Below are 24,975 nucleotides of genomic sequence, written 5' to 3'. Positions count from 1 at the left end.
CTAGAGAGTGATTGGAGGGCGAGCCGCACCGAATCTGACCAGACACCGGTGAGGTCTTATATCAAGACCTACCTAGAGACAATAAGAGTGGCAAAATCTAATGATTTTTCCGCTCTTATTGCATCTGCAGAGAACCACCCAGCCGCTCTGTTCAGGGTGACCCGCTCTCTACTGCAGGTGGGAGCGTGGGATGATCCCCTGCAGGGTAGAGCTGAGGATTTTGTGCAATATCTGCATGATAAAATCGCTCAGATTCAGGATGGCCTGGACTCCAATTGGGTAGCCTCGGATGGGATGATAGGGGCAGATCTTGAGAGTGTTATCTGGGAGGAGTTTGACCCTGTGGCTTTCGAGGACATGGAGAGGATTTTGGGGAGACTTAATGCTACCACATGTTTATTGGAACAGGCTCAGATCCAACCCCTCCAAGACTGAGTGGCTGTGGTTTCTGGCGCCCCGATATAGTCAACTGATACCATCGCTGGCTATTGGGGAGGAAATCTTGTCCCCCTCAGAGAGGGTTCGCAACTTGGGCATCCTCCTGGATACGCGGCTGTCCTTAGACGATCATATGACGGCCGTGGCCAGGAGGGCTTTCTATCAGGTTCGCCTGATTTCCCAGTTGCGTCCCTTTCTGGATCGGTCACTTATGCACAGTCACTCACGCCCTTGTCACCTCCCGTCTGGCCTACTGTAATGGTCTCTACATGGGGCTCCCCTTGAGGAGCACCCGGAGGCTCCAACTGGTCCAGAATGCGCCCGCGAGTGGTTATGGGAGCGACTCGTCGCTCCCGGGTAACACCTCTCTTGCGCGAGCTGCACTGGCTCCCAGTGGTCTTCCGGGTGCGTTTCAAGGTGCTTGTCACCATCTTCAAAGCATTTCATGGCTTAGGATCAGGATACCTACAGGACCGCCTTCTACCACCGAATGCCTCCCACCGTCCGATACACTCTCACAGAGAGGGCCTCCTCAGGGTGCCGTCAGCCAAGCAATGTCGGCTGGCAACCCCCCGGGGGAGAGCCTTCTCTGTGGGGACTCCTGCCCTATGGAATGAGCTGCCCCCGGATATAAGAAGGATCCCCGACCTCCACGCCTTCCATCGTGCTCTGAAGACTCTATTGTTCAATCAAGCCGGCCTGACCGAATAAATTAATTTTAATGGGTTTTAACTGGTTTTAATAGGTGTTTTAGCTAAGGGTTTTAATAATGGCCAAATTGCTTTAATTTATTTTAACGGTTTTTAATTTTTGTGATGGGTTTGTTTTAATATGGCTGTACACCGCCCTAAGTCCTTTGGGAGAACGGTAGTATAGAAATGTAATCGAATCAAATCAAATCAAATCAAGAAAGAAATGGAAGGTTTAATACTCGCTGCTCAAGAACAAGCACTACAAACTAATGCCATAAAAGCAAAGATACAAAAATCCACCGACAATCCAAACTGCCAACTTTGCAACAACAAAGTTGAAACTGTTTCACATTTAATATGTGAATGCAGCAAAATCGCACAAATTGATTACAAAGCTAGACACGATTGAGTTACTAAATTAATCCACTGGTCATTATGTAAAAAATATGATTTACCTATATCCAAAAAGTCATGGGAACATAAAGTGAAAAAAGTTATAGAAAATGAGAAGGTGAAGATCTTGTGGGACTTTTGAATACAGACAGATTGTCACTTGGAACACAACATGCCAGATATCACAGTTGTCGAAAACCAAAACATACAATTTATTGACATTGCGGTACCAGGAGGTGCCAGAGTCGAAAAAAGAACTGGAAAAAAACATGAAATATTGCGACCTGGTCATTGAAACTATAAGGCTATGGATGAACATGTAACAGTGATACCCATTGTCATCGGGGCACTTGGTATCATGTCCAAGAATTTTATAAGATACATCAACAAATTGCAGCTTCCTGCAATAACATCAGTGGAACTGCAAAAAACTGTGCTACTTGGAACATCGTACAACTTAAGAAGGTACTTGGTTGATACCTAGGATGCTGGCAGCAACCCGTATCAACCATTAGCACCAATCAATGGTATTTGTATGCATTTTTGAATGTCCAGTTGACTGAGTTTCATGTTTAATGAATAAAGTAAATAAAGAAACAATAATGTTCACTTCTGACTAGCCACATAGACAACTGTGTTCATATTAATGTACTTTTTTAAAAAGTATTTTTTCTCATCTTTATATGTTCAGATTCCTAGATAAGCACACTGATTTCTAATCTGTTTCCTCTCCCTGTTCAATATGGTAATAATGTAGGTAATAATGTACTCAAAGACCTAAATGCTTTGGGGTGTTGTTACCTGAGGAAACATCTCTCTGAAACAAACTAATAGGAAATACTATAGTAATTGTTCTCCACATACCCCATAGGATGCAAATGTAATCAATTGCCTCCAGAGATAAGGAGAATCCAAGACCTCAGTGCCTTCCGCCGTGCCCTTAAAACCTTCCTTTTCCAGCAAGCCAGGCTGGCCTAATTTTTTAAGTGTTTTTAAGTGTTTTGTTTATTGTTTTTAATTAATGGGGCCAAATTTATATATGTATATTTTAACTGTATTTTAATATTTGTACTTGATGTTTTTACTTGGCTGTTCACCGCCCTGAGTCCTCAGGGAGAAGGGCGGTATACAAATTCAAAATAAAATAAAAATAAAATAAAAAGTATTGTGTGAACACATGAGAGGACCTTTTCTTAGCCATGGAAAATCAAATACGAAATGTTAAATATAATGTTGAATGCAACTGCACTAATGCTTTTAATGATATTCTCTGGCACTGAGTTCATTAGGGTGTTTTTCTCTGTTATGTAAAAAAATATATATCTTCTATGTCTGATCATTATTCAGCATAATACCTGAATAAACAACATCTGTTCATTCCCAACATCTATCACACCCCTCTCCATTTTAAATGTCCAATTTCTCTGTTTGTTTGTAATCATTACACACAAACATTACATAACCTTAAACTTCTTGTTCCCTTCTACCCATTTCCAGAAATCACTGAGAAAATTTTGGTTCTGAAACATCAAGGCTGCCTTGTGTATCGATTGGGTGTCCAAAGTAACACTATTCTAAAATGAAATCTTCATAGCTTGTGCCAGAAACCCAGAGCTGTGAAGACTTGCTAACAGTTTTAAAAATGGGAGCTTTAATTTACATTTTACAAAATACTTCAGTGTGTTATCTTAGTTATGCTGACCACAACAATTCTTTAAAAGTAGATGGACTATTGGCTGAGATGGATGCTTTAAAATAATTTCTTACTGTTTAAAATGTTGACTATGATAATTACTTAAGGCCAAGTGATCTGAAGATTAGAGTTTTGGCACACATTGAGGCTTATATTCTCCTTGTTCTCTTCATAATAATAGGGAGGGGGATTTGGGTGGGGAGAATATTGGAGGATAGGATAAGTAATCCTAGACTTTTGACCACAAAGGAACCCAAAATTTCTTTTGCTAAGTGAATCATGTGTTAAGTGAGTTTTGCCCCATTTAACGAGTGTACTTGCCACAGTTGTTAAGTGAATCATTGCACTTGTTAAGTTAGCAACATGGTTGTTAAGTGAATCTGGCTTCACCATTGACTTTGCTGGTCAAAGGTGATCACATGACCCTGAGACACTGAAAGCATCATCAATTCATAAATTCATGGAAATTGCCAAGCATCTGAATTTTGATCACGTGATTATGGGGATGCTGCAACAGTCATAAATGTGAAAAACAGTCATAAGTCACTTTTTTCAGTGCCATTGTAACTTTGAACAGTCACTAAATTAACTTCTGTAAGTCAAGGACTACCTGTAGATGAGGTGGGAAATGTTTAAATGCCTTTGCCTTATGTGTGCCGATCCATATCGATGCTCCATAGCTCTCTGCTACATACTTAATGTAAGTGTAGCTTTATCCTTTTTTGCAATGCTTTCTGTAACTCCCTTCATATTCAGATGCCTCTGTTTAGAAGTTTGGTTACTTTAGACAATTTTTAATTAGTTTTATTACACAATCATAATTAAAGCTTGTATTTGAATACTGTGGGGATTACATTCTATAGACTCATATTGTTTGCCTAAGGACTTGATGAAATAGTTCAACCTAGATTTTTTTTTTTTAACTTCGGAGTTAAAAAGAAAGTTACTGATTAGTAATAGCTTATTGTCTTGTTAAAACAGCTTATTCTTATTCTGCAGGTGGGCTTTGATGATTCTGGGCATAAAAAGTAGCTCCATGTTGAGTTTACCTGCGTAATAGTATTATGCATCTAAGCCTCTCATTTCCAGCTCTTTTTTTAGAGCTTTGTACACCGAACATAAATTTCTGCTAAGATCTCATATTTTAATAACTGCTGAATTGAACATGTTTACTTTGAATCTTTGGAGGTCTTCAAGAAGGTGCAAAGATTTAGAAGACAAGCAGATGTGCAAAGTGAGGTAGATGCGCATAGATGAACTAGAGCCTTAAGTGCACATACTTTCTATTTGACCTCTAATCATATGTAAGAAAAAAAGTCTAAATAATTTAATGATAAGAATTCTGCTCCAGTTGGAGGGGAGGAAGGGAGAGGATCTATGTTTTGATCTGCCAAAATTTTAGACATTGTGTAATTTATATTATTGTAGAATATAATACTAGCCGTTTGTCCTCTTGTGAAGAACATCCTGAAATAATTATTGTTCACTGAATTAGATGCATCCTTCATTGTTCATTTTAGGCTCAAGGCTGCAGAGACTTAAATTATTTAAATTAAAGACTAGGACCACATTAATGAAATGTTTACAATTCAGGAGCAATTTCCTCAGAAGTGCCCTTTCCACCTGTCACTTTTGCTGCTAAAAGACAAATTATGGAATATTTTTAAGGCACAGTTTTTTTCCATAAACAATGTAAGGTTAGGTTTGTACCAAATAATAGCAGCTGGGGTCTCTTCTTCAGCATCACACTGATACAACAGAACAAGGTTTTAAGGGCTCTATTAGGAAGAAAAACAATTTGTAGAAGCACATAAGCACCACTCCAATTGTAGAGTCTCAGAATACATTAACTTTGTTTGTGAGTAAAGACATGCTGAGAATTAAGCAGATAATAACAGGGACATAAAATGAAAGTTCCACAGTTCCTCTAGGAGGAGCTGCACTCAATGGGCGGTCACTTTGGAGAAAGAAAGAATAACAGTATATTACAATTATTTCTCCTTCTCCTTGAATTTCCTTGCATGTCCCTGAGAAAATTGTGAGAGTAAAAAGCCACACCCAAGGGACTGCTGGAAGAAAGAGGAATAAGCAAATGCTTCCCTCTTTTTGTTCTAATGAGAGGTTATTCAGGAAATAACCTCTCCTAGATCTCTGTCCAGCTTAATACATTTCAAATTCAGAAAGGGCTGGAATAAAACATATCTGCATAGGAAAAATTACTTTCTTGTTTTAATATTGACATGGTCAATGCCATCTCTTTAACAATGCATGGAGTATTTCATATCTATTATAGGGTACATTTGCATTTACTGCTTAAGTTGTTCCTGTCCTATGTTCATACTGGCTTCTAAAGTATTTAGTTGGGATCAAAGCCAACCACATCCTATTATTGGGTATTGTGCCCTTGCATCTTTCCATTCCAGAAAAGCAATTTCCTCTCTGTAGGTTGGTCTTCCAGGACTATAAACTGCAGGTGTGTGAATGTGTGTAGAAAGGGACAGAACATTGAATTGTATTTATATATACAGAGTGAAAACATCAAAATGCTCATAAAATGTGGGTACCTGTAGTAGTATGTTGGTGTGACTGAGGGAAGAGCCACAACCAGGGTAACAGTCAGATAAGAGGCAGCTTAGCCCACAGTAGGAATATGGGCATAGCAAACAACTCAGAAGGGGCCCTAGTTCCTTGAGCTATAAAAATGATGTGGGAGAAATGTGCCATGACCACATTCCTTCTGCAGGGTCAGTTATCTCTTATCTGATCATTGCCCTGGCTGTGGCTGTCTCCCAAGATCATTTTTTTCTACTTACCATTACAGTACAACAAGCAGCTTAAACATTTGTTTTCCTTACTGGTTTTTTTTTAAACAATATCTTTTACATCCACTGTAACCGTAAATACTATAGTAGTATAAGGGCTGTATAAGTCTTGCCTTGTAAATAAAACAGTTACAGCATTAAAACTCTATCCCAAGTGGATTGAGGAATGGAAACATGTATTTTGGAAGGAGAACAGAACAGCGCACCCCGAAATCATTTTCACTTTGACGGTTAAGTGAGGGATTGATAGTAGCAGGATCCATTTTGCTCTGAAGAAATGGTTTGCTCATTCTGACATTGGAACAACTGGGCAATGTGTAATTTTCCATAAAGTAATCCTCATAAATGCTTTAGATTTTTCTAAATAAGCTAATTTCTCATGGGCAGAGTGAGAAAGGCATGAAGCCATTTTAATTTTGCTTTGATCTACAGTATTACAGGTTTTAATTAATATTTTATCTTGGGCTTGATATTTAGAGACTTGGAACATATTCAAATAATTGACATGACTAAAAAGAACAAAGTGGTCAAATATTATTGTATGATTTATATACCACATCTAAATATTAAACTTTTTTAAAAGTTTGGCTTAAAGTTTGATTTGTGGCTTATACATAAAGCTGTTTGTTTTTCATGTCAGTTAATAAAATGGACCATTTATTAGCATTTTAACTTCTGAAGCCAAGATATTTAAATTCTCCTCTACTACATTATGCTCAAACCTTTTGGAGGAAATACACTTAAATATTATCTTCATATTTCCTGCTCCCCTTGTAATTATTAAAAATCCTGTATTTGCATTTGGGAAAACATTATATTTTAAATTTAAGCTAGTTTCAACAGGTTTTCCTGTCCTCTACAATCCTCGGGAGTCCATTTAAGCTCACGCCTACTGCTTCAGTGATTCCATCCAGCCACCTCGTTCTCTGTCGTCCCATTCTTCTTTTGCCATCAATCTTTCCCAGCATTAGGCTCTTCTCCAGTGAGTCCTTCCTTCTCATTAAGTGGCCAAAGTATTTGGGTTTCATCTTCAGGACCTGGCCTTCTAAAGAGCAGTCAGGGTTGATCTCTTCAAGGACTGATTGGTTTGATTGCCTTGCAGTCCAAGGGACTCGTTATATTTTCAGTGGCTGAAGTATTCTTTTTGTCCTAAGCAATCACTATTGTGCCTTATTAAGCAGCTGCTCTATTCCACCCCAGAGATGACAAGTTTTCACTGGCGAATAAAGTAATTTCTCTATATTCCAGAGCTCCCTGTAGGAGTATTCTAAAGCTTAATTAATTTGCTGCTTAAAAACATTTTGAGAGCCTTAGCCAAAAATATCTCTAAGAATGCAAATTAGTCATGATTATCAACATTACTCTTCTTTCTAGGGAAATCCTGAGAAGATTCATGAAATGTTTTCTATTTGTATTATCCTGGTCTCTTCTGAAGATTATTTCAGCCTTCTTGTCATATAGATAGTCCTTGACTTATGATTACAATTGGACCTAAAATTTCTATTACTAAGCAAGACAGTTGTTAAGCGAGTTTTGCCTCATTTTACAACCTTTTTGCCATAGTTGTTAAGTAACTGTTGTTAAGTTAGTAACACAGTTGTTAAGTGAATCTCATTTCCCCATTGACTTTGCTTGTCAGGAGGCCGCAAAAGGTGATCACATGACCCACGGATACTGTAACTGTCATAAATATGAACCAGTTGCCAAGCATTCAAATTTTGATCATGTGACCACGTGGATACTGTAATAGTCAAAAGTGTGAAAAATGGCCATAAGTCAATTTTTTTCAGTGCTGTTGTAACCACTAAATGAATGGTTGACTATCTGTATTTCTTTGTAATTTGGGATCAAATTATGCACTGAAGTGTTCTTCAATACTGAAGTCAACTGACTAGATCAGTTTATAACCCTAACAAATGAATAAACGAGGAAGCAGTGGTGAAATGTAAAATGTGTTAATACCGGTTCTGTGGGTGTGGCTTGGTGGGAGTGTGTGTAATGTGACTGAATGGGCATGGCCAACTTTTTTTAAAAAAACTTTTAAAACCATTTTTTCTACAACCTCTTCGGCCAAAGAGGTGGTAAAAAAAATGCTTTTAAAAGCCTCTGACGATCCCAGCTGAGTTGCCTGATTGTTAGAGGCTTTTTTTCTTTTAAAAGCCTCTGATGATCCCAGCTGAGTTGCCTGATCGTCAGAGGCTTTTTTTTTAAAAAAAAAAAACATTTTATCTATAACCTATTTGACTGAAGAGGTTGTAAAAAAATGTTTTTAAAAGTCTCTGACGATCAGGCAACTCAGCTGGGATTGCCAGAGACTTTTAAGGCATTTTTTTTTCTACAACCTTTTCAGTCGAAGAGGTTGCAGAAAAAAATGCTTTTAGAAGTCTCTGACGATCCCAACTGAGCTGCATAATCATCAAAGGCTTTTTTTTTTTACTTTTTAAAGCATTTTTTAGTTGAAGAGGTTGTAGAAAAAAATGCTTTTAAAAATAATTTTAAAAAGCCTCTGATGATCGTGCGGCTCAGCTGGGCATGAGGGGGGGGGAATTCAGAGATTTTTGCTACCAGTTCCCCGAACCACCTGTCGCCATTGCTACTGGATTGGGCAATCCGGTCCAAACCGGGAGCATTTCACCCCTGAAAGGAAGCTATGGGTTCCTGGATGATATTTTCCATGCTGGGAAAAAGGAAAAGAGCCAGATAACCACAAAAAGCTGCACCAAAACAGAAAAGCAGGCCAGAGTTTGTAAATCCCAGGAAACATCTGAGAAGGGAGCCTAGAGATCTCCTAGCTTTCTCTGAATACTTACAGCCTTCTAATTTTGCTTTTGATATTATTTTCTGATTTATGCATCAACCTCATTGCAAATATGCAGGGAATTCTATACTTTACTAAGTTTTTATTTGTATCTCTTTAGTTTTATATCACTTTATGTCTTTTGATGTCAGTGAAATGTTTTTTATTGCCTATAGCCATGCAGAATAGCAATTGTGTTTTAAAGGTACTTCTGAATTCTGAATCAAACCATGGAATTGTGAATATTTCTCTTAACTGAATGGTTGTTATAAATGTATTTATATCTTCTTGGTTTGTATGCTTGATTTGATGAGGTTATTTTTTTTAAAAAAAAGTCTAAATACATTTGGACCATGGTTAATACCATCAAAATGTGTGGGGGGGGGCGGGGAGAAAACTGGATGTCATCTATCCGATTTATAACAAGGAAAAAGGAAAGAAGAGTAAGAGAATGAATTGAGGAGGAAATCAATCTACTAACATTTAGAATCATAGCAGAATTATCTGCAAATGCTTGTAACATTCTTCTACATTTCTTTTAGATTTCTTAGTTTAAAATATTCATAATAAGAAAAAGGGATATAAAAAGAATCCCTGATAGATTTCAGCGGGAGTGAATTGATGGTGTTAATCAGTACCTAAGGACCATCATTCTTCAATTACAATCTCATAAAACTATTTGGAGATATTCCATTCTTTGAAACATATATCAGGGTCAGTTAGCTTTTTAAAACTATTTTACCTGTAAATTTCATGTACCAGAGCAAACTTCACACAGTTTTATTTATATTTAAGGATTGTGTTAAAGAATTTAAAGAATACATGCAATCCTGCAATCTGGTGTGCATAAGATTTTTAAAAAAATATTTCACTGTTGAGTGAAATCAAACTTCAAAAATAGTGATGGCTAAAAGATTAAGAGAACAGTTTTTTGGTTTATTTAAAGTTGGCCATTCTAACAAATATGTTTTTTAATTGATTAGGTATATGAAAGTGTAGGAGGTTTTGAATGCCAATATTAAATATACACTGTCAAAAAATCGTTTTGGCAGTGTTTCTTGGTTTTTTCTTATAGTTTGTCTTTCATTTATTGACCTTACTTATTCCTTTTCTGTAATCTGCTTAATGTTTCTTACTCCAAAAGAGAAAACTTTAATGATAAGTGAAATCATCATAGATCTCATAATGTATTCTTCCTATTTACTTCTATGATATTATTTATTACTGTTATTTCGATATTTTGCTGATGTAATAAAAGCAGGACTAACTGTGACTCTGAATAATCATCCTGGTCCATGACATACCATAAGGTAGAGGAGATAAAGGCAGAAAAAGGTGAAAAATTAAGCAAATTAAAAAGCTGGATCTCCTAGGGGAATAAAATTCTTTCAAGTTTGCTTTCCAAAAGAAACATGCATTTGGAAGACATGGCTCCATAAGTAGTTAAATACCAAATTTTGGGATGGGGGACTCACAAAGAAATACAAAATGTTATTGGTTGCGTTGTTTCCAAGGTAACATCTACTGGTATGCAGAGCAGATTAAGTTATAGGCATATGCACTGAACATTTTGTAGTGATGTTGTTATGTTAATCATACCACATAACATGAGCATTTGAAAATACTGCATGGAGATGCTGAATGAGAAATTGTCTGCACTCTCTCTGTGTGTGTGTGTGTGTGCATGCTGAGTCTTTCCTTTATAAATCAAGATGTTAAAATGCTATGTCACTCTTATTTATTTATTGCAAGGTAGATATATCACAAAGCTAATAACATATGTGAATGGTTTATGGCTAAATCCACTTTTATCTGTTTGCTAAAATGCCAATGCACCTGGTCAGCAGTGAAGCCAGACATCAAACAATTAGTACTGCACAAGCCAAGACCTATTGCTTAAAAAAAAAAGGCAATATTGAAGTTCAAACATGCACATTTTGTCCTCAGAACACCTGAATACTGAGCTAGGAGAAATAAAGAATTTCATTATTTCGATCATTAAAAACTTTGATATGGTTAAGGTACCAGGCTAGAAACCAAGAAACTGTGAATTTTAGTCCAGCCTTAGGGATCAAAGCCAGCTGGATAACGTTGGGCCAAACAGGAGCATTATCTGCCTGCAGGTATTTATAGAAATAATCAAGATGGGGTTAAAAATATTTTTATTAAACTTGGGTCTGCCTGTCTTAGGCCAGATTCTAATCACTATATCGAAATTGTATTTTGTAATATACATGCCATTAAAAAACACAGGTGGCTTTTTAAAAAATTTAATAGTAGACAAGACCATAGATAACTCATGAGATGAGTTAATACTTCTCTCTGCAAGAAAGAATAATTTATCCTACCGTGGTCTTAGTGATTTGAGAAAGGCAAAATCAGTAGGTGAATTTTTCGCCATCAAGAACTTTTCTAAGTTAATTACTTTTTTCCACCCTATGATTAATAAATCTTCCCTATTTTACTTTTGAATAAACATCTTCCTAGCATACTTACTAACATTAATGTTTAATTTAGCAGTATCCAATCAGGAGGTAGTGTCAGGATATTCTTTCTGAACCTGGAAGCTAAGCAGAGTCAGATCACTTGAATCCACAAAAAAAAAAAAAAACAAAAAAAAAACACCTAACAAGCAAGCAAACAAAGCTGGTGGGGGGGAATCAACATTAAGGGGAGAAAAGTCTTCTCTTCAAAGAAGGATAATAAAGTACTTCCACAATGTTGCCAAGAAAACTGCAGAAATATATCCATGCATTTTTCAAAAATTGAACTTGACTTTGAAATGTCTTGTGGGACGGATTGTGAGGGTGTAGATTAAGTTTGGCGGGATGTGACAATTATCTTCTGATACCAATAGTTTATCTACTAGAAACTAAAAGATTTAGTTACATTCATAATCATTTAATAGCAACCGTGTCTTTTATTGATTCTGCTTTTCTCTTCTTAGAATTCTTTTGAGAGCTATGTTATAATTTATTTAGCCAGGGCAGATTTAAAGGAATCTAAGATATTTAATCAGATTCCCTTTGAACACACAGCTGGACCAATATGAAAATCTTTTCTTTAAATTTTATATTTGCTGTATCATCATCTGTAACTAGCTAAGTGTTACCTAGCCATGAAAATGTAGCATTAAGATTTCTGAAGATCTGCCAAACCTCTAATCAAGAAACATAGAGAAGCAGCAAACTCTTTCTGAGTGTCACTTCTAAGAGTGTGGAAATTTGTCCTATGTTGAAAATATCTGTATTATTTTTACCCATTGTGAATATTCTTATAGTTAATATTTATGGTTTTTTTAGTAGTGTTCCAACTAAGGGATGTGTGACTATGTGTGCGCGCGCACACTTGAATGTGTAGAAAATTTTAATTCACTTCCTCAAAAGTATTTCATACTCCAGTTAAAACATGAGGCAAATGAGCAGCCAAAGAAGTAACATGTTAGTTAGACCATTCAACAAAAAACTTCTACCATTGTGAAACAATAAAAGAATGTTAAGAGCACCATCAAAAGGCATTTTAAGGAAATTCTAAAGCTCCCTGAGAATGAAGTTTCAAAATAGATGATTGGCATTTTTAGGAAATTAAAAGATAGATTCTAGCACACTGTTAGTAAAAGCAAACAAACAAACAAACTGAAGAAAGTCTGAGAATTGTCCATTTCTATCTTTATTCCCAAACATGCAATATGCTACACTGATTGGGCCATGCCTTGAAGTCCTTCAAGGATCCAAGGCTACGTTGCCCGTGGTTGTAACACATGGACATTTCTAAGCTGAATATACAAAGAATGTCCTCTTTCGGTATTCATGAAGACCATCAAAACCTCCTCAAGGATGGGCGGAGCAAAGGTAAGCCAAAGATTACAGTGGTGTGGCATTGTTGCCTTGAAAGGTCTATCCCTTTTGTAAATTTACAGTAATGTTGCATATGTACAAAAAGGGTAGAGCTTGCACCACAGTGGCCCAATGAGCTTTTAATCTTTTTGACAAAAAACAGTGGATCCTGAGGACGCATCTGTTCATGTTGAAAAAGGTTCACATCTTTTCCATATATCATGGTTTGAAATAATTCCTGAATTGTGTGACACATGTTATAGTACAACTATGGATGGTAATAAGGATAGAAACTCTTGTTGTAACTGTAATAAAGTGGGGAGGAAGCTGCAGCTAGTTTGCGCCACCAGTTTGATCATTTATTCATGGAATATTCTGTGTGAGTAGGTGTATCTGAACATTTTAAATGTGTTCACATTAATTACCTTATCTGTAAATGCAAGGCTGTCTGTCAAAACCAATGTACATCATCAATCAAATGCAATCAGTTAATCAAATTTAGGCAGCCACATTTCTCTTTAGACACTTAAATGAGCATCCTGATTTTCCAAATAGTTAAGAAGCCTGTTGATGCTCATCATGTAATGAAATCAGAGTCCTTGCTTAAATGAATGAATATAAACTTTTTAAATGAGGGAAGAAATGTAAACTAAATACATAAACATAAACCATTAAAACAATTTGAATACATAATTGCTTATTTTGTGCTCCTCTAGTCCACTGGGGAGTGTTCACTGGGGAGACTTCTGGTTTCAGAAGATGATTGAATTAAATTAAACCTTGCAAAAGTGTTAAGCAGCTATTTGGTGTCTGTGCGCCTATGAATCAGCCTTGACTCTTGACTGCCTGGATTAGTCCCTGTAGTTTTCTTGATAAGGCTTTTTTTTTTTGTCCAGAAGTGGTTGCCATGGCCTCCTTTGTAGAACTAAGAGAGAGTGACTAGCCCAAGGTCACCCAGCTGGCATTGTGCCTAACGTAGGCACATACATTGTCCCTGTTTTTACCCTTGAGCCTTAACCACTACCCCAAACGTGCTCACTAAGCAGCTATTAGGGCTGTGCAAACCTTAGAAAAAAAACATTTTACCATTGTGGAGTAACATGACTGTTACCTTAATCCCACTGTTAAGGGCAAGGCTGTCTTTTTTACATGTGGAGTGCTCATTCTGAAGCTCATTTCTCTCTGAAACAAAAACCAAAGTTCTCATTATTGATGGAAAGAACTTTAGTGGTGAGAAGAGATAGGGACCTCTGACTCAACAAAGCAGAGCATGCTGTTTTTATAGTGTGAAACATCTCAACCAGATTATATGTACCTGCTTCAAACCACCCTAGCATCTGCATGCATCTAAGAATGCTTTCCTGGACGTAAACTTCTTGGAATGCAATATCAAGTTTATAAAAAAAAACCCTAAATTTAGCAACTTCCACTTGTGCAATGTCTTTAAATTTTAAAGCTTACAGTTTTTTAAAAGCTGTTTTTAATAGAATGACATCATTGCCAGGTTACTACTGATATTTTACAATTATTGTTGAGTGAATATTGATGCTCAAAAGTCATTCTGTTTGGTGTCACAGAAACTGAGAGAGAAACAATTTGACTGGATTTTCTGCTGGGGATATAGCTTTGAGGCCAAGACTCTTTAATTCCTGAATTAAATTCCCACAGGATGTTATTTCTAAAAGGGTTACTTCCTGAAGTTGAAATGGCATGTTTCTAGTGTGTATATCTTCCACAAGCACAGAGCAATAGCTTCTCCACCTCTGAGGAGAGTATGTTTGGTTATAGATTAGCACTGCTGTTTTTAATAATGACTTACCTGTTTTTGGAAGGAGTCTACTTTGAAAACATAATCTGAAATTGCTTTATAATGAGTGGTTATTCGCCAACTAAGAATGCTGGCTTCATGAAGGATTAAAACCTCAGGCTAGAAACTGGGACAATGTGAGTTTGAGTCCCATATTAAGCAGAAAGCTAGTTGGGTGATATTGGGCCATATATGTTTTCTCAGATCAAGGCAAGTCACTTTTGATAAATGCTGTCAAGAGAACTGAAAGGAATAGTTAGATGAAATCAAAATTCACTTGAAGATCCAAATGTAATTATTTTTTTTAATCATCTAGACAATGATTATAGAAACTTAAAAAATAAAACAGCAAAACTACAATTAAGATTGTGGATCATAGAGTAATATGAATTATTATTACTTCTACATCTACAGTCTACATATTATCCACATGTGTATGTTTACAAACCATTTAAGATAAATTTTAGTTCAAAACATTAATTATGGCTTGAAAATCTATTTGAGACTTCCAAACCCCTACTCTTTGGTCTATTCCTGTCTCATTTATTTTATCTGCATTCTTATAATAAAAATATATTTAACAGTTATATTTTAGGCTGCTGAGGTCTAAGTACTTTAACACTGATTATTAGAGGGGACTGATATTTTGATTGAATACCATTAGAATGATAATATATTGTTTTGATTTATCAAGAGTGTTTAATCTAAAAATCAGCATGAATATTAACAATCCTGTGTTGAATTTGTATTGTCATTCAATGTAAAAAGATAAAAAAAATTGAGCTTTCTTATTTAAACCTACTTAAAATTTAACTATCATCTCTTTGTATATTTGTGTATATTTAATTAGACTAGTTTTTAAAAAATGAGTAAAGAAATGTTAGGCCATAATGTAATATGATTTTGTACATGTATAGTACTATTATTGATATCACTTAGTCAGTGGTATTTGTAGTGTTCCTCCTATTGGAGAGCATGTTTTGTACATTGTGTTAAGCCTTCACAATTGCAATTAGTTTTCTATATTGTGAAAAAAAAAACACCTACAAATGCAGTGAAAAAGTAAACTCTTCTGTATTTCTATAGGATCAGCTGTAAATACTTAGATGGAAACAATAAGACATTTGTTTTGCCACTTCTTGTTGATCTTCTCTTTCTATTTTTTTTCCCTTTCTGATCTTGATTTACAGTCACAGCTACTACAGCTAACAGAAGCCATTCACATTAACTAGGAGTTATACAGAGTATGTAGGTCAATATATATTCTCCCCTTACTAGAGAGATTGCCAGGGAGGACAGACGACTTTTATGTAGGCTTTCTCCTCCAAGACTCAAACCCGGCTACCACGCGTGCAGTGGCAAAATTCTCTGTTGCTGCAATATCCACAAGAAAAAAATTAGTTACAGAATTGTAGATGTCAACTGGTGCCAATTTTTTGGAGATATCTATAACAATTTTTAGAAAAATACATTTACTCACATACTTATTGGCTCTCCACTCATGTAAAATATGTACATATTTACACTCATGTAAATTAGGGAGTGACCCTAATGGTTTGAGATCATGTATTTTCATAATTCATAAGGGATGTTATTATTCACGATTAAGGTCAGGATTATTTTTAATTTATTATATGTCTATTGCTGGTATATGACCGTAATAAAGTTTATATTCTATTCTATTCTATATTCACATTGACTAGAACTGTTTCCTTTGGATGACCATCTACTGGGTACTTGGATGATGGTCTACTGACCATCTACTAGATCATTTACTGGGAGCTGGAGTTGTCTGAATGTCCATTTATGGCCTAAAATGCTTACTGATCTACCGGTAGTTCTCAGATTATGAGAAATCCAATTCTTGAGGCCAGAAAAGGAAACAGGCCTATTTTTTTCCCCCAAGTTTAAAGGGAATAAATAATAGATATCCAGGCAGTCTGAAGATCAAAAGCCAAGAAGATCTAAAGGTTTAGCCAGGATAACAATAGTTTCCCAATCACAGTGAAAATTCAGGTTTTGTGATAGAATTAAAGGCATTGATTGTGCATACCATTGTGCAATCCAAACGGAATGCAAGTATTTATAAACTGAAATCTCCCACGGTGATATTAAGTACTAATATTGTATAAGACTGTGGGGAGTCTTTAACCCTATAAACTTCCATTATAGTACCATAAATCTTTCAATTTTATGAATCTGCTCTATTGGGAATTTAGCAAATATAAGGCAACCAGTTTGTTGACATTGGATGTTATGTTTATCATAGAAGCATGTGGGCCTTTTTAACCAGGTATTCTAAAACTACAGACTTCCTGGAACTGTTTTTTTTTTTTTTCCTTTTTCTTTGGTTAAAGAACCCTTAGCAACAAGGCATGATAGCGAATGCTTTCTACTTATATAATAATACAAGGATGGCTGTCGTTGGAGTGGCAGGAGTGCCACATTTTTAAGAGACCATGCAATAGGTTACAGTGACAGAAACATAATTATTCTAATTCTCCTTCCTACACTTCCAATATCACTTACACCTTGCTGCTGCATGTTCAGCAGGAAAGTATCCCAAGATTAAGAAACCTTTCAAATGCTACTGCTCTTCTTAATTACATATCACGACTGGATGACATTTTAAGGCTGAAACTTAATCCAGGCAATATGGGCATCTTGTGGTTCAGGAAATCTTCTGTTCTTTATATGGGGTTTTACAAATGGCTGTGCTTGGAATTTCTTCGGGAAAGAAAGCCATATGCAAATTTGCTGTTGAAGATGTAATTATTCCAGATAATAAAATAACTAGCAGCCATTGGTCTGAGCTTTCTTGTCTCTTTAAAAGCACTTCTTTTTGGCAAGCTGTTAGGAGTGTGGCTGGAATATTGTATTTCAGCAGATCAGACTTCATGACAGTGCACAATTCACACATTGGCATCCTGTATCACATATATCGGCTTCCTGCAGCAGCTGTTGAGAAGCTGAGAGCACATTGACTCAAGAAGCAACATGAGCCAATTGGCCAGTAAATCCTTCCTCTCAATTCACGCTACTGCCAGGATTCCTATCATGAGAGATGAAAAAGATGTGAGATGCTCTTTTTATATATCCATTTCCTTCATGAAATAAAGGTCCTATCCTGCCACTAAGCTGTTAAGTGGATTTTCAAAAGCGTAAGCATTCTAAGAAAGTATGCAAGGAAGATCATCCATTAATACTTTCTCCTCCAGCCTACTTGGGGGATGGGTGCTGTTTCTATTTGTGGAGATATTTATGTGCCTGCAAAGATGTATCCTTGATTTATGACCTACCTGGAACAAAATATGAGCCAGTTCCAAAGTTTTAATGGTCATGTGACTGCACTTTGGGTCAGTGGTGAAATCCATTTTTTTTTTACTACCGGTTCTGTGGGTGTGGCTTGGTGGGCATGGCTTGGGCATGGCAGGGGAAGGATACTGCAAAATCTGCATTCCCACCCCACTCCAGGGGAAGGATACTGTAAAATCCCCATTTCCTTCTCACTCCTGGGGGAAGGGTATTGCAAAATCTCCATTCCCACCCCACTCTGGGGCCAGCCAGAGGTGGTATTTGCCAGTTCTCCGAACTACTCAAAATTTCTGCTACCGGTTCTCCGAACTGCTCAAAATTTCTGCTACCGGTTCTCCAGAACCTGTCAGAACATGCTGGATTTCACCCCTGCTTTGGGTGCTTGGTGACATGGTTGCATTTATACCCATTTGCAGCATCCCATGGTCGTATGACCATGTTTTATAACACTTTTACCCAAAACCAGATGATCCAGTTTCATTAAAACCCCACCATAGCATATAATGGATTTGCTGAACAATCATGAAGTTAATTTAATGTTGTTTATTTTGTGATTGCTGCATTTGTTTAATGACTACCACAAAAAAGGCCATAAAAGTGATCATCACAACATATGACTGTAATGGGCAGGTATCAGTAAGGTTATATGTCAAGGACTATAGTACCTTGTAGTTGTGACAGTTGACCTATCACCTTGGATTGTTCATTACTTAACCTCGAATTCTATATTTTTTTTTATTTCCAACCCTTGAAGAAACTGAAAAAAAGTTCAAGCACGATTTAGCCCAATTTCTTCTGAGGAAAGAGCCTGTATTACTTTGTCAGATGTTCAGCCAATAAAGTAACAATCATATTTTATAATATGTGAATGGTGCTAATGCTATTCATAAAAATAAACACAAGGAAAGCATTTGAAATATTTAGAATGGATCTTTTGGCCATTTAAATTTAGTACTTGGTCCCATCATCCTATAATTTCTGCCCATAGCCAATAACAAAAGGAAAACACAGAAGATATTATTTTTCAATAGAACATCTAATAAAATGGTTCTGCATGATTATTGTATATTAAATGTTCATGTCAAATTTTGTGAATGTTTCTGTCACAGTAGAAAATCCAATGTAATCAGCTAATTATAAATTTGAACACACCTTGGTTTTTTAATTAACAATTCTCACCTTTAATTAAAACTTGACTCAAGCTGGCAGTCAATAACATAGTTTCATAAATGTCTGCAATGTGAGTACCACTCTGTATTCTGATGACCTGGTCTCCATATTAATTGAATTTTCTGAATTACATATTCTTATCTAGAGAACTTACAATATTATATCTGTTTCCACATATGTAGAAATGTCCCAATGTAATATTTGACAGGCAAGCAAAGAGCATGAAGGTAAAGAATATCCTCAGTTTTTAAGAAATGAAAGTGTATGGTTAGACCTTGATTTATGACCACAATTGAGCCCAGAATTTCTGATGTTAAATGAAATATTTGTTAAGTGAGTTTTGCCCCATTTTATGACTCTTGCTTGCCACAGTTGTTAAACAGTTGAATTACTGCAGTTATTAAGTTAATAACATAGTTGTTAAGTGAATCTGGCTTCTCCATTGACTTTGCTTGTCAGAAGGTCATGAAAGGTGATCACATGACCCCAGAATATTGCAACCATCATAAATATGAGCCAGATGCCAAGCATCTGAATTTTGATCATGTAACAGACGTTGCTTACCTGAACATCCCTCCTTTGCGCGCTGCTGGAGAATCCAAAGCATGGGTTATTCAATGTCTATTAGCCAGAGACTGAGTGAGTGTTTCTTTAAATTTCTTCAGACACCCCTCTCTTGCTTGGCTGAGCTACAGTTTTATTCACTCAGTCGAGCTAGAGAGACTGGTTTTTTATTTGCTCTGGTGAATTAATAGATATTGTGTTACCCACGTTTTGGATTTTTGTTAATTTTTTTATATTTTCCTTCTGGTTAGAGCTGCACCATCATTTGTGTATTGAGGAGGCTTTATCATTGCTCTCCCTCCTCCACTGCCAACGGGTGGTAACCATTGGGATGCTGCAATGGTTGTAAGTGTGAAAAAAGGCCATAAGTCACTTTTCCAGTGCTGCTGCTGCAACTTCAGACAGTCACTAAATGAACTGTTGTAAATTGAGACTACTTGTAATTCCTGCAGTCATTTTTGGATGACAAACAAAATATAATATAATGCTATTCAAAGCCAATACAATGTATTCTGGGTAGACATATCCTCAGTGATGTATTCAATGAAAACATATAAATGCATGATAAAGAAAGGATTGTGAAAATTGTAACATTGGATTGTATAGACTTGGAAAAACATATTCAAAGAAACACTATATGTTAAATACAATGTTTGAAAGGTTTTGTACATGAGGTATTGGCATACACCAGGGCTCTGCTTTAGTGTTCCCAGAGCTATTTGTACTTGGATTTAAGTAGCAGTGCCAGAGGCCCAGACACTTTGAATGTCAATAAAGAAACCTTTCCATCCCCAATTGGGGCACGCATGGGGGTATGCAGGGCACCGAGCATCTGTTCTAAACCTGAGACATATGGAAACTATTATGACGGTATTCTCTAATGCTCACTATTGGCCCCGGAGTTTGGTCTCCAGCTTAAAGGACTCTCCATTTCTCATCATGCTGGAATGCCTCAGTGCAAATCAGTCATATTAATGACACCATTTGCAATTATCACCTAGTGGAAAATTGCTATCTAATATACAGAGGGATTGCACCATGCTGGAAAGTTAAGCCCTGCCAAGCAAATCAATTTGAAAATGTGATTCTACACCTATGAGGTGATAGCTGCCAAGTTTTGAGATGTTATAGCAAGATATGTAAAGAATATATCAGGAATGAATATAGATTAATAGTATAGTCTTAAAATATTATTAAGTATTACTAAATTGATTGGGATTCATCCTGACATGCATATGCATTAGGATTGCAATACTTTTAAACTAAATGTACATATTTGTTCTCATGCTGAACTTCCTAAAACAGTTTACAATGCATGTAAGAAAACTTAGCCAAAACTATCACAACAAATTAATTGAATGAATCATTTCAACAAAATATCACTGTTCCAATATCTCAGGGGCTGCCACAAAGAAGAGGGAGTCAAACTATTCTCCAAAGCACCTGAGGGTAGAACAAGAAGCAATGGGTGGAAACTAATCAAGGAGAGAAGCAACTTAGAACTAAGGAGAAATTTCCTGACAGTTAGGACAATTAATAAGTGGAACAACTTGCCTCCAGAAGTTGTGAATGCTCCAACACTGGAAATTTTTAAGAAGATGTTGGATAACCATTTGTCTGAAGGGGTGTAGGGTTTCCTGCCTGGGCAGGGGGTTGGATTAGAAGACCTCCAAGGTCCCTTCCAACTCTGTTATTCTATTCTATTCTATTCTATTCTATTCTATTCTATTCTATTCTATTCTATTCTGTTCTGTTCTGTTCTGTTCTGTTCTGTTCTGTTCTGTTCTGTTCTGTTCTGTTCTAATTTAAAGTACCAGAACAAACATCCCACTGACCAAAACCTTCCTTTGCCTTCCACTTTACCACTGGCACTGCTTTTTCTACTTTGGAAGAAGTTTTTAAGTTTTAAGTTTTGGTGCTGTTGTTCAAAAAGCCACATCTGAGGAGAGTCTCCTATTAAACTGAGTTAGTGTGGAAAGTCCTTGGGTGAATACAGAAGGGAGCCTTTGACACGAGAGTTTACTGTTCTGAAAATTAATTTAAACCTTTGAATCGGTCCCAGAAAACGACTGGCCACCCCCATGGAGTACAGGCTGCAGTAATCCTGTCAGGATATGACTAGACTAAGAATAGCTAAAGCCTTAGCAGATTGATCTAGTAGCTTTTTTGTTTTATCAGTTGCCCTTTTAAATATCTCTTGAGCTATCTCTGAATGACTTTTTTCCCATTTCATTGGCACACTGTGAAAATGACCAATGTTTGAAGCATTTATAGAGCATTTTCATCATGTGCCTTTTAGAAAAACAGCATATTTTATTGGCTTTGCTGCAAAAAAGGGCACGGGTTCCCAATACAAAAATATATATGTCTTTAAATGCAGAGACTAAGACTACCATTTAGGGGTGCCTTCTGAGTATCTACAAAATAGTCATACAGCGTGGGAAGCTTTTATTCGTAGAATGCTGTAGTGGTTTGTAAAACAGTGCATTATTTTTATGCTTCCATGTCTCATTAAATCTTTTTTAAGGCAATGTTCTTTTGAATCAGTACAGCTTTAATGCACCAAAGTTAGCAGTTCAGGCTGTGATTTGTTTTATAACCCTTATTTAGACAATCCTCTTAACATTAATTCAGTAAACAGCTTTAATTTTCCAGTTAAAATATAGTTAAAGTCTATTTGATTATTAATGCAAATGGAGATTTCCAAAATATGGTATTTTGTTAAACAAAAGTTGCTTTATTTGAAGATCTCTTAAAATTGCTTTCCCCCCTCTCTCTTTTCTACAGCATTACATTCATTCCTCAATAATGTTACATTGTTACAGTTCTTCAGAGTAAATTAATGTTTTCATTTCTGCTGCTCTTGAAGATTTGCATTTCCTTAGTAAGATAAGTAAGATATGCAAGAGGAACAATTTACATCAACCTTGATTTAGATTGGAAGCATATAAAATTAAGCCACAGAATATGATACATATTTAATCTCTTCTTTCTTCCCAACTATCCCTGGAACCAACATTTCCTCTGGGAAATATATTCACACACCAACATATATATGAAGTATGGTCCCGAGCCATAAGAATTCTTCTGTTCCCAAGAGCATTTTGCTTTTGAATTGAAGGGCAAAAGATTTTAGGAGAGAAACAATGAAGATTGATTATATAATGAAGTAGCTTAACTGAAATTCATTAAAAATTCAACTCAGTTTCTCGTGGATTTAAAATAAGCCAAGAGTATGTTTTCACAGTACATATAAATTAATTATTTGGTGGAAAAAATGTCTCATATCTAACTGTTTTATGTTTCATCACTGAGCAATTGTCCCACATATCTTTCCTTTCGCCATTCCCCTCCTCCCATTCTTTTGTACCTCTAGGATGTTGTAAACATTTGATTAGGAAAAAAAAATACGTAAAAGACTGACATGCTTACTTCCCTGGAAATATACACACATAGAGAAAGTTTGCTGTTATTTTATTTATGGTGATTATCCAAAGTAATTACATTGTTTTGTCCCTGACACCTTCCTGCTTCAAACTGCATGCATATAAAATACTCCACTTATAAAGGCAACCTCTATAAAGCCATCGAAGTACACCATGATCTTCAAAAGCTTATTTGATCATAAAATTGTTTAGTTTTAAGGTGACACCTGTTTCTTTCAAAACTACTTGCACAAGATTTACAGTTGAAGAATTCCTACTCATCTTTCTGAAATGCCAAAATGGAAGATGTTGAATAACTCTGGCAAAGCTTTTTCAGTACTTTGGATTTTAAGAGGTAAACTTTAAAATTCTTTGCAGTGTTCATACTGACATATATAATGGTTTATCAATCACACACACAGACACCTTTAAATAAATAATAAAAGATGGTTTAATAGAGATTATGAACCACTTGTATTGCTGCCCAGGCTTTTTCCACTGATAGAGTACCTCAACATCCCAACTCATTTTCTTTCTGATTCTTCATTCAACCAGACAGACTGGAGAGCATGCTTTGAAATTATGGGGTCTCCTTTATCAGCCCTTTCAAAAAGAGGGCATTTTCTGTAAAACCGGACACCCCATTCAAGATACACTGCTCAAAAAAATAAAGGGAACACAAGCAGAAGACATCTGAGATCTGAATAAATGAAATAGCCTTATTAAATACTTTATTCGTTAGATACAGTAGTTTTGTGTTCCCTTTAGTTGTTTGAGCAGTGTATAAACTACTGTATGTAAAGAACAAAATATTTAATAAGACTATTTCATTCATTCAGATCTCTTCTGCTTGTGTTCCCTTTATGTTTTTGAGCAGTGTATATTTGTACTGGTGGTCATTGTCTGAGAATTGTTTCAGCAAGAATAGCTTGAAAGCACTGAGATACTCTCTTTCACTTTGGGAATAATGAATTCTCAAACCAAGTCCCACATAGAAGAAAGAATTACCTGCTTGGGAAATTTTATTTTAGCAGCTATGAGAACAGGATATATGTAACACCTGATGGCTTTCCTTGCTTTTCAATGAATGAAACACTTTATCATTTATGGTGTCACTTAGTTCCTTCATGTTGTTCTTTGTAAGTTTATTTTATCCTGCCTCTGCATCAGCTTCTGAGTTTGAAGCAAAAAAGCAGTAAGAAGAATCATCTGTGTAAAAACCTGCATATCTCTCTCTCTCTCTCTTGTCTGTCTGTCTGTCTGTCTGTCTGTCTGTCTGTCTGTCTGTCTGTCTGTCTGTCTGTCTGTCTGTCTGTCTATCTATCTATCTATCTATCTATCTATCTATCTATCTATCTATCTATCTATCTATCTATCTATCTATTTCTTTTGACTAAATAATTTTTAATATACTTTCCACATTCCCAAGATTTTGACAGGCAGTTACTATACCCTTACTATCATATAGCATTGTGTATCCTAACATAAGATGCACATGTTGAATTTTTGAATACAGCGGAAAACTCTGAACAGTATGGGGTTTGTTAAAGGCAATCTTAGAATCGCGCATATTTGGAGTTGTAAAATGAATGAATTCATATGAAATTCTGATCAGATAAGTTTCTTACATCCTTATTTGGAGAGACAGCTAGCAAATCACAACTTAAGATTCAAAATAGTTGAGCCTGAGCTATTTTTTTCACATGATCACTGTGATTGGTAACCTTTAGCTTATCAAAAAGAGATTGGATTTGCATTCCTTTAATTTGATGTATGTATTCTATGTATGCAACAGAAAGTTCATTGGTATTTTGTTTTTCACAGCATATTGAGTTTCTCCCCCAAGTCATGAAATTGTTACCTTGCATACATAAAGGATTTTCTGAATATTCATTAGATCACTGTGGTTTCCTTCAAATGAGGAATTAATTAGGAAAAGAATATGCTGCCTAATGGGAGTAACATTTTTCTAGAGCTATCATAGTGATATGACAGGTTCTTCTAGAACTAAAGGCACATACAA

The sequence above is a fragment of the Pantherophis guttatus genome, chromosome 1 (genome assembly GCF_059756535.1).
Source record: "Pantherophis guttatus breed Tessera chromosome 1, ASM5975653v1, whole genome shotgun sequence".
Lineage (NCBI taxonomy): Eukaryota > Metazoa > Chordata > Lepidosauria > Squamata > Colubridae > Pantherophis > Pantherophis guttatus.
Note: the sequence above shows the minus strand (reverse complement) of the source record.